Consider the following 11967-nt stretch of genomic DNA (forward strand, 5'->3'; position numbering starts at 1 on the left):
TCTCTAGCGTATCAGTGCCCATCCACTGTGGGAAAAGCACTTCCCTTGTGTCCTGCTCGTCAGCCATCTTATAAATAAATAAAATGAGAAAATTACACAATACACAATGAAACACAGTAAAACATAGTAACTATTACACAATACCAAATATATATGTTGACTATTATTCAGTTTCAAGTTGAATGAGTTAAAATAAGCTTTTTTTCTGGAGAGAAATTACCTTATGAACAGTAAAAAAGCTAAAACACATCTAACTATTCATTATATATATTCATTCTGTGTACCTCTAAATGTGTTACTTCTTCACCTGTCCCCTAGTGTGGACCGTGTCAGCCCTTGTTCTTTCCTTAACACAAAAAAAGAAAAAGAAAGTTAGTGTCTTGCATTCAAATTAACCTTTTACAGATAGGTTTAACAGTATGTTCATACATTTAAAAAAATAATAATAATAAAAAAACAATGCTGTTTTTTTGTTTGTTTTTTTAACAACAGTAAATATCAAACAGACCACCAGATGGCAATATAGTCTCCAGCAAAGTGAAAGTAAACAAGCATGATTTCTGTTTGGGAACTTAGCAGTGGTTTAACTACATCTTTCTAGCAAAAACAGAGTTATCGTTATACCATGATTTTCTTCAGCATCAAAACAAAGCTTTAGAACAAGAGCAATAACTTGTCACTAAATGCATTAAGCTCAGTTTAATACACAGATTAAACATCTAAAATATCTAAAAATCTGATGTCCATGAAATGAAAATCAAACTGTAGCCTGTAGATCTGGGAGTTACTGTATTTGCTTGATGAACATTGCTTCAGAGTTTTTTAGCTGACGTGGGCCTGCCATTGCAGCTTTCAACACAGAAAGTTCTGTGTTTCAGAGATATCACCCCCTCACAATCATCCACCCTGCAATTACACAGGACCTCTTGGATATGAAAAAAACTACATTCATATTTCACTACAGATTAGCAAATGAGGCACTAGTTTATTTTAATTATGAAAACATTTGCCAGTGACAAAGAAAAAAAAAATCAATGTCTTGTTATACCAAAAGCGAAGCAGAACTCAAGTCAAGTGCTGTGTAGTCAATTTGTCCATGTCCCACTTTGTTGCCACATTTTAATTATGAAAACATTTGCCAGTGACAAAGAAAAAAAAAAATCAATGTCTTGTTATACCAAAAGCGAAGCAGAACTCAAGTCAAGTGCTGTGTAGTCAATTTGTCCATGTCCCACTTTGTTGCCAAGTAAGATACGAGTAGTAGTATCATTATGTTGACATGGACAACAGTCAAAAATATAGCTCAACGGTCATTACACAAAAATATCTGTTTGCTCAATAACATGATTGATCTGTCAGAATAAAGTATTCCAGAATGCCATACAGAGTGTAAGAAATGGAAATGGAAAAAGCTTCGTCTCATGTAATCATGAATTGGTGGGATGTAAGAGTTATTCAAGCAACCCAAATGCTCCCTTGATTCAAAATAGTAAGTATACTCACTTCTGAAATAAGCCTGACCCTGACCTTAGTGGATTACTGAAGGAATGTACACACTCAAAATAAAATGTGAAAACAATGCTGCAATATTAAAGGCTTAGGTGCAACTCAGTCATTCATGAAGCTAATGATAAATAAAATTAATTCTAAATTTTTTCTATAAAAAAAATATGTAAATTGAAAATTTATTTCAGCCGCAATCAAGGAATTGCAAAGATGTAAATAAATTGCTAAAGTTACTTTTAGTCTGTCTATTAGTTTTGAGTTCATCTATATGCAAGTATTTAAACACTAACAAAGTTGAACAGATGCATGTTCAACATATGCATTTAAGATCGAGATATATGCATTTAAATTATACAGTCTCTGTCTTCTGGAAATTGGTTAATCGGAAAATTGATTATACATAAATGACTAGAGAAATTCTGTGTATTTTATAGAATGAGAACATTTTCTCCCCTCAAAATTATAAATATCACTTGCCTTGCCTCCCACTAAATATGCTTCCCATTGGGGTGAAAGAAGCCTAGACTTGTGTCCATGTCGACCATTATACTCCAGAGACAGGATAGTACAGAGCAGATCATTTGAGAGAGTCAATCGTGCTTCCCTCGACAGTGCGGCACAGACTACAAAACATCTGCATTCCGTTTGAATTGTATACAAAATATTATATTTATACTAAAGCACTATAAGAGGCTGTTAGATATGAAAAGAATAGACGGCTTTAACATTATAAACAACACTAAGGAGAAAACAAGACGACACTACAACAAGGCCTACACATCAACATTACTATAATTGAACACATTTTACCGTTGCTGTAACTGGAATTCTGACAGAAACGTTAGTTTCATATTAAATCTGCTTTGATTATGTGACTGTTGATTAGTCAACATCACATGCAACAGAATAATGCACAATATTTTACATTTAATAGACATTAAGTCTTTGAATGTAATTTCAGTAAAACCTCTCAAAGTCCTCAGGGGTAGAAATGCTACACATGGGACATGAAAGCTGTGAAACCCAAGCCTGAAAAAGTGCCTTATTATTGTTGGCTAAAGCTGATATTTACAAAAGGAGAAGGGGAAAACCTACATTGCTGTGTACTTAAGAACTCCCTAGCAAGCAGTGCAAAAGCTTATTATTTCTCTCCCAGCCTGGTCTATGCCTCTTAACATGATGCCACTCCCTCTATCAACATTCCTGTCCCACTATACATATATGTTCTACTTCCTTTACCCTTTTTTAAACCTATATAGTCCACGGTACCATTTGCACAGCGGCTGTTGTCACAAATCTGACAGATTCCTCACAGTGCGCTTTTGGAGGAGCAAACTGAGTGGGAGGGTAAGAAAAAAAGAAATATAAAAAAAAAGGATAAAGGCAGATGTGTACATCCATGACTGAAACATGGAACAATAATGGACCAAAGAGGCAGCAGAGGCACATTACATTGCCCAACACATTAATTGTGTGCCCAAGCAGGCACATCTTACTTTCTCTTAACCACAGAAACTGAGCTCAAAACAACTCTGACACCAAGTATAGCACAGCTTATCTTTCTTTGTATAAGTGAGATATCCTTTAGCTTTCACAAGAGTATAAACCACGTCACTACCAGAGCATTACTGGAGGGAATTTGCTTAAAGCAGATGGCTCTTACCCAAAATCATATGATCTGCTATGATCCATGTAAGCAGACACTTCATAATACCTCCAGTGTTTGTACAATCATAAGACTTCAACAATGAAATGCAACACATCTTTGTGAACTATTGAGTTGTAGCCGGGACCTTTTAAGCAGACCAATCTTTGAGGTTTAGCAACAAAGAGCGTCGTACTGGAGAGTGTAAGATTGAAACAAAACTAGAAAAAAGGAAACCCCCAGATTTTAATTACCGTTGTAAAAAAGGACCAAGAGGACCTGAAAAGCGGAGGGAACCCATTATAAACCTTAACTGTTTGGCGTATGAATCATAATTTTGTAACATAATATACACCCAGCAATTCTTGCTGAAAGACAAGTGGGCGTTACTGCTTATGCTTTCATTCAATCCATTGTCAAAGCAACAAATTGGCACAAGGTTCTGCTTAGTCTTATAGCTGATGTTTTATGCATGTCATAAACTAATAGATAAGGGAACCTACTGAATTGCCAAGGCTAATGCTCAAACTCTCTCCCGTCTTCTTTTATATTCTGAAAGAAAGCAAGAAAGGAGAGGGAATTCAGATGTAATACAAGTAAATATATAAGTAAATATTTCAATGCATCAAATAGTCAGACGCCAAAAACAATCCAAAACCATCAATTACAAAATGTACATTCAACTCAAGTATCACACTTTTATCTTTTAAAGCAAAAAGCTTAATAATAATAGTTTTGCTTGCATGGTTTCGAGACCTTAAGCTAGTGGATCAGACTGACTTTATTTCCTTTTTCCTTTAAAAATGCAGCCCCACCCTAGTTGGCTTTATACTTTGGTTTGCCCTAAGAGGGCGACAGTGACTGAAACGGTTACAATACGAGCGCTCAAAACGGGGAGTTTTCCTTTGCACGAACCAAAGACAGAAGCGTACACGTGCCTGCACAAGATTAAACATTTCCTCTGGATGAATAATTGTCTGACTAGTCTTGACTACTGAAAGTCACAATTGCGTTTGTGTTTAAATATTAAGTTTGATAACTAATTATTGTTAAATACAATTAACAGCATCACTCCCTCAAAATAAACTCAGCCTCACATGCCTGCAAATCCACCCTGTGCTCTAAACACTGGGAATCTTTTTGGGCAACTACAGACAGAGTGAAATTGCTTGTCACTGTCAGATATTACTGTCTTTAAAAATGTTTTAGTTGCCTTACACTTAAAACGCATATGAGTGAGAATCAAACTCTTACACTCATCTAGGCATTTATTTGCTACGTTTGATGTTAAGAAATAATTCAAGATTACTGTAAACTAAAAATGTGAGATGATTCAAGCCATTCATAGTAACCATGCCAATGGCATGAAACTGTCACTTGCCACAGGCAAAATACAGTTCAAGTAAGTTTCTCACAGGGAAGCAAACATCATGTGCAAATCCTCATTTGATCGCCTAAAAGCTCCTCAAGTCACATGGTATGGCCGAAGACACTGGAGGCTAAACTACGCAGTCATTTCACTCATTCAATTTCACACAAACCAAATTATCAAACTTCATTATCTACCCTTATCTTACACAAAACAAGAAAAGACAATCAGTCCATTTTTGTTTCATTTAATAAAAAGGTTTAGACGGCCAGCTCACGTGGGAAACAACTCCTCACTGTCAAGCAGTATTTGCTCCACTCAGTATTTGCTTTAATAATGTACTTCTCCAGTTACTCAAAAATGATAAGTGTCAATTGTTCAAAGTCATAAGCTGCGAGGCTTTTGTCAAGACTAAGTCAAGTGACTTCGTACCAAACACCTAATATAATACTCCCGCAATTCCGGCATCATGAAGAAAAACTTTAAAGAGCAAGTGCCATTAGCGCTCATGCACATTCTTTAAATCTGTGAAGTGTTGAATTGTCCTTCACACTCCATGGCCTTTGAAGCTGTCCCGTGGCTTCTCGTCCAATTTAGCGTTTGATCATTTCTGCATGGAGGAGGCGGAGGACAAAGAGATATCTGTTTTAAGCCTTTCAGTCCAGGCTAGAGAAATGTTGGGAATTTGTTTTGTTTCATAAACGTGTCTTTCAGGCCTTTAAAGCAACGATGCATGACAAGACAAGATACATGTGCGTTTCTGTGAACGCTGTGACAAAGAGCAATGAAATGTGGTTTCAGTGATACTAATATAATTCTAAAAAATAATAATAATAAAACCTTACGACTTGGGTCAGATCACAGATGTGGTTACTTGAAATTGAGAGGTTTTCCCTACAGCAGAAAAGCATGAAAAGACTTAATGTAACACTAGCACTGCAAACAAACGCTGGAATCAGCACAGACAGGTACATGCTTGCGGGGACCTGCCCTGATATCAGTTGTCTCCAGTACTATTCCACTGTTACTGACTCTGCTAGAAAACAACTGTTAACAGCAAAAGTAATAATTTAAAGCCGCCCCAAGAAAACTGTATATTTACCCTAACTTACAATCTTATAAACTTTGAATAAAGTACCTCTCTGTCCCATTCAAAAAGGATGGGCAAACCTTTGCTCTAAATATTTACAAAAGCATTCATATGGGGAGTTACAATGCATCTTGAAAATTACCAGCTATTTTAAAGTAAACAGCTCGTCACAGGTTTGTGGGGTCGCATAAGTAGAAACTAAAACACTTTAAACATTTTTTTTTTCGTGCTACTTCCAACGTCTTATTTGGAAACCATTGCTAGAACCTCTCACTACCCTGTTGTAACGGATGGTTATTTCTGAGCTGTGACTAAAATAGTCATGGGCTCGCTGTGATAAAGGCCAGTCAGGACAAGGCTGTCACACTGTTTGCAAAGAACAACATTTGGCAGAGCAGCTGTGTACACTCAAACGGGTGACATCTATGAGCCCTGTACGTAGTTGTATCAAGTTTGCAGTCAACCTCACTAAAGGTGGAGTCAGCCGAACAAAACTGCATGTTACAAACACGATCAACGATAATTACTAACAAATTATTGCGCATGTCAAATTTCAGAAAGAATTAAAGAATGCCAACTGGCTTTAAAAAAAAGTTCAGTTTCACAGAATAAATACACTTATATATATATAGTTCGTATTGTTGTGCATGAGAAAGACTGGTACTAGAACAAAATGCCTGGCTTTAAAAAAAAGTTCAGTTTCACAGAATAAATACACTTATATATATAGTTCGTATTGTTGTGCATGAGAAAGACTGGTACTAGAACAAAATGCGACCATAATCACAGGTCTAAATGTGTCAGACAACACCGCAACGCTTCCATCTGGCAGAGGTTGTTTGGAAACAACTGTGCAACTCTAAAAGGAGCAGAGTTTATGGCACAACGCAGACGGCAAACGTCGCAAATCCAAAGTAGGGGACACACCCTTTGTACAATGAGAAACTACACACACACCATCTCTCAACCCGCACATAGCGCACAGTGAGCTGCGAGCCCCACCCAGGCCTCCAGTCACACGCATTCCTTGATAGAGCCGTCAAGGCCAACTGGAAGAGAGCCCAGCCTCTCCTGCAGTGACTAACTCCAAAGCAATGTCCTACTCTCTACCCAACCACTCGAGTCACCCAGTGGGTCTGAGCTGGGTACAAAAACAGGGGATTCTTTCATGGTTTCCACTTACTAACAGCCAATGGAGCAGGGTTATTTTTATTTTTTAAAGCAAGCAGATGTCTGCATTTTGTAAAGACTAATAGAAACCCCTCATGACACTGATTAATGCACAGCAAAAGAGGTCATAAAAAGACTGTTTGCATGGTTTAAAAGCTCTTAGTGCTCCAATGTAAATGGGAGATATTGCACAACTATAAAACTACAGTTATAAAGATTCAGCACTTAGATAAGTGATAGAATTGTTGGGCAAACAACCAGACCACTAATTATAGAAAAGCCACTGCAAGCGTTTCAGGCAACACTTTTTCCATTAAAGTGTTGTAATGTTTAATAAGAGACACGCACACATACAGTCAGCCATTACACAATGCAATAACATAAATTGTGGCCTTTGGCTTTGCCTACAGGAGTTGCTTGGTTGCTCACCCTTTAGCAGACACGTTTTTTCCCTAAAGCAAATTACAGGATACTTTTTAATGCGACAAGTGTAAGTCATATTTCTTCATTAAATGCTCATTATTCATTTCTGACAAAGCGAGAGCTGATACATGAAAACGGATAATTACTATTTGGTTAAAAGTTCTACTTTTACTTCCACATGGACTCAATTCAAAACCACAAGTGACCAAACTCTCGTGCAAAGACATACGCTTTCAATCTTATTGTGGAAATATCACCTATTTAGAGGAACAAACAGAAGACAAAGATAAAACCATAAAAATGTGCTGTGGTGAATCGCATTTAATAACATCATGAAGCCTTAAACGTATACGTATAAATATTTTAGATACATGTATATTAGCTAAAGGCTTTCACTTGAATTGAGGAACGTTTCTGTCTATTTTTTTGACTAGTTTGTTTATCCCATTAACAAGGCTTTTCAAACCGAGTCATAGGATATGAGTCAGCAATCAAATACACAGCGATGACTGATGGCCAGGTGGTTCTCTTACCAGCTCGGGGTGCATTATATTTCATTTTCCATCAGCTGGTTTTATAGTTAGGTCTGTGTCACTACTGCCAAGCGTTTTGTAGAAGTGAAAAGGCATGTGGTTTGAAACGTCCAAATAAGTCAGATCCGAACTCTCTGCTTATCTATAATTCAACTAGAAACAAACTCATGTAAACTGCACATGGAACGATCTAACCTCTGCAGCCAGTATCCTTGGTCTGTTGTAAACAAGTAGATGTGCATACCTACATTACTGAAATGGCGTGATGTAGTACGAGCTGTAGTCAAACACTTATTCTACGCCAAGACATGCCGATCATTAAATCGCCTTACAGCACACTTTGGAATGCATTAGAACGATTAAACTATGGCCTCGCTGTGTACTTTGTCTTAAAAATGAATTTTTAAAATAAGAGTGCAACTTTCATCATCCACAAGCAGCTCTTACATCACTCACTGGAACCAAGAAAACATATCAAGTGTCACTGCAGTGCATATCTTTATTGTTATTCATTGATATGGAATATTAGTTAGCAGTAAACACACTTGCATAAATGTACTTGGTCAATTAAAAGTACACAATAAACCTAAATCAACATTTAATCCATTATATCATGCAGCAATGACGGGTGTGGCTAACAGGAAATAACATGTCATGCAAGTTAGTGCGTGTATTTCACCTTGGCTACAATATAACCTATTTACTTGCTGCATCATTAAATTATGGTTTGCGCATATTATGAAGCACATCATTTCTAAAAGTAACTGTCTGAAAACAAGAGGACTCATACATAATTGAAGCATTAAAGTCAGGCCAAAAACAAACAGCCTTGGACAGACATTGAAGCCTAACCATATTACTGTCATGTGATACTAAACTTTAATGAAATGCAGACCGTATCTTCTATTTCAAGGCTGACAACAAATGTAATCTAGTAATCCAAACTGAACTGCAGAAGTACAATGGAAGTACAGTTTATCATGTGGCACAGGCACACGTACAAAAAGAAATCTAACTATCTGAGGTCCAAAACGTATAATAAATAAAATATTAATTTCAAGATAGCGATAAATACAAAACCGTAAAACTATAAAAATAAGTAGGCCCATTTAAAAAAAGTCAGTAAATGGAATCAATTGGAAATGCCAACAATTATAATAATAAAAAAATTATTAAGGCACGTGTGCCAAACTGTTGCAACACAACTCTGTCCATATGGAAAATGATGAAATATGAATGCCTGACTCTGACTCAGAGCCATATTGGCAAACAGATAGTGTATTGTCCAACTCTGTTTTAGCTTCAAGCTAGTATTTCTCAACCATGGAATGATGATAACTCCAGGGTCTGTCTGAACAGGAAGACACGTACTAAGATAATGCAAGTCTCGGACTTCATACTTCAAAACTCTTCAAATGATCCCGACATCCTGTGTGGCATCGTGCTGACAACTTATCTGCGATGGATCATCATCACAATTTCACGGAGAACTGATTTCTTTCATTCGGTACCCTTATAGGAAAAAAAAACCAAATGAAGATTCGAGATGTGAGAAAACGAACAAACAACGAATTAAACGCTCTGCTACAAAAGCCTGCCACTCCTCCCTTGGCGTTGTCACCGCAAGTCCTCGACAAGCCTTTAAGGAAACGACAAAGGAAGTGTGCACAAGTCCAAGCTCTTTCCGTTTCACGCTAGAATAGATGGTCCTACGAAGTACACACTAATCTGACCTAGCAACACAGAGGAGGAGAAAGTTTTACCTCCACTGTAAATGTCCGGAGCTATCCTGCATCAGATAATGACACACAGACCCTAAAACTTTGTTTCTATTCAACATTCAATTCCTAAATCATTCAAGATAAGCAAGAAGCACCCTGTTCTGTTTTAAACAAAACACATTGTAACCTTCAACTACAACCAAGGTTGAAAGACATTGCTGAACATGAATGCGGCAACCACGCATACAGAAAATAAAAAAATTAAAATTAACTTTATTTTTGAAGTTACTCTAGCACTTTAAAACTGTACATTATTACTATTTGACTGCTTTAGTCTGCTATGGAGTCATCTGCCCTGGCATAACAGAAGAAAGCTTTGGGTGTGGCAGGAGAAGGGGGATGGGCTCCAAATGTTCCTCTGATGAAAAATCTGCTCACAAACATTTTTAAAAGATAGCTTAAATCAGATAAATTGCAAAACAGCATTTTTGGATGTCAACACTCCATACGCATCTCCAAACTATCAGCACTTATCTGCAACTCCCCCCTTTTTGTCCTTCTCACTCTTTTATCTATTCCTTCCATTCTCTTATTCTGTTATATAACAACATTTCAGTCATCCTACTGCAAAGCAGCTCCATAACTAAAGTCATGCAGCAGTTGGGCGTGAATAAAACACCACATTCTTTCTTCTCCATAGCAAGCCTTACTTTCTCCCTGTGTGCTTCAAACCTGGTTTCAATTAGTACGTCTTTCCAAACCACTACATTCCATTACCCCCTCCTCCCTTCACCCCTCTTACTCACTCACTACCCACACCCTGGCCAGGGCTCCAGGTTAAGAAAATCAAGGCAAAATGTTAAAGGATTTGCAAACTAAATTAAAACGATCACATTTTATAAGGCTAACAAGAATGATTCAACCAAATTAACATTTCATATATATATATATATAAAGAGCGAAATATGAGAAAACAATTCACCCACAGTGTAGAATATGTGCTGACGTCGTCCAAAAATCTTGAGCTATGACCAGATTTGGTATGGCAGGATAACGCTTCTTTTCAAGAGGAAAGTAAAAAATGTAGTGACACACGAGTTTTGTAAAAAAAAAAAAAAAAAAAAATGTTTAAATAATAATAATATGAGTAGATAGCTTTCTTTTAAACCAAATAAAAATAAAAATTCGTTTTATTTTACAACGTGGGCAAAGTCATGCAACCAAAGTCAGGCTACCTTCTTATCCACGTTGCACTTGGGTGTATCTTTTGCATGACATGCAAAAACCCAGAAAATTTGCCTTAATTGTGAATCCGGTTTCTTCAGAGTGATTTAGTAGGTCAAGTTAAAGAAACTAAACGCTTAATTCTGAACAAGGGCGAACTTTAGTATTGTTGGGGAAAAAACGTGCGCAACAGATGACAATCACGGAGCAGATAGATACACACCCACCCTCTTCATGTTCAACAATAGTTTGTGAGATTTTGTGAGACACAATAAACCAAAAGAGCAAATATATAACGTTATTACACATAATTTAGAATATAATAAGTCAAGAAGCAGTCTCTGGAAAAGTACTTTGGAAAAATATTTTATGAAACGTGCGCATCGCATGCCACAACTGCATAACTAAGTAACTTCAAGAGATACACAAACTTACCTGGAAAGTTCAACACCTTTGCTCTGGCATCTTCCGCGGTCCACAGCTTTCTGCCACAGCCCAGAAAAGTTTTCCACCACACTTTCTAAACTAAACTTGAACGTATTCGTGTATTCTCTCTCGAGGCGCGAAGCCTCACTTTATATATTTTTTCGGGTTTTATTAGTTACTTTGTCACTTGCTCTCTCTCTTTCTCTTCCTCTCACGCTCGTGCTGGTTTTTCTCAGTGTGCTTGTAACTCCGGGCTATGGAGAATGGCAGAGTTTGGGCTAGGGCTGCGGAGTTCTTCTGGAGAAGAAGGCGGGGGTAACGGTGTAGCAGGGCGTGGGCCTTTATAATTTTAGTCCAGCCCACCCACTGTTTGAGTGACATGTATGTTTAAAGGGGTCATATGATGTTGCTAAAAAGAACATTAATAAAAAACACATAAATGTGTTTATGCGGTTTAAGGTTCAAAAATCACATTATTTTCCACATACTGTACATTATTGTTTCTCCTCTATGCCCCGCCTTTCTGAAACGCGTCGATTTTTACAAAGCTCATCGGTCTGAAAAGCGAGGTGTGCTCTGATTGGCCAGCTATCCAGTGCGTTGTGATTGGCCGAATACCTCAAGCGTGTGACGGAAATGTTATTTCCCTTACCATACTGTGATGCCGTCTCCCTGCACGACCAGACAAAACCAATAAAACCCATTACAAAAGAGGCATTTGTTGCATCCAGTGGGGACATAATTACGGATTATAATGACTTATACTGTCTTTTTACACGCTGCGTTGCATCGCGCCGCGTAAACATAAAACCATGTCTGCATTTGTGATCGGAAAAATGACAAACAACAAGCTCTACTCT

The 11967-nt window shown here is 37.4% G+C and overlaps 1 long non-coding RNA gene across 2 annotated transcripts; it reads right to left on the reverse strand.

Moving 5' to 3' along the window:
* Position 1: 1 nt before the first annotated feature.
* LOC107741045 (uncharacterized) lies at positions 2-11428 on the reverse strand. Of its 2 annotated transcripts, XR_001640153.1 has the most exons (4): positions 11117-11428; positions 3655-3703; positions 285-346; positions 2-67 (listed from the first exon to the last, which is right to left on the reverse strand). It is a non-coding gene; the product is annotated as an uncharacterized LOC107741045 (long non-coding RNA). The 2 variants fall into 2 exon arrangements; XR_001640154.1 differs by lacking the exon at positions 3655-3703 and having other exon boundaries at positions 11117-11426.
* Between the last annotated feature and the right edge of the window lie 539 nt (positions 11429-11967).

The sequence above is a fragment of the Sinocyclocheilus rhinocerous genome, unplaced genomic scaffold (genome assembly GCF_001515625.1).
Source record: "Sinocyclocheilus rhinocerous isolate Xijiao unplaced genomic scaffold, SAMN03320098_v1.1 scaffold44, whole genome shotgun sequence".
In the NCBI taxonomy this organism is placed as follows: domain Eukaryota; kingdom Metazoa; phylum Chordata; class Actinopteri; order Cypriniformes; family Cyprinidae; genus Sinocyclocheilus; species Sinocyclocheilus rhinocerous.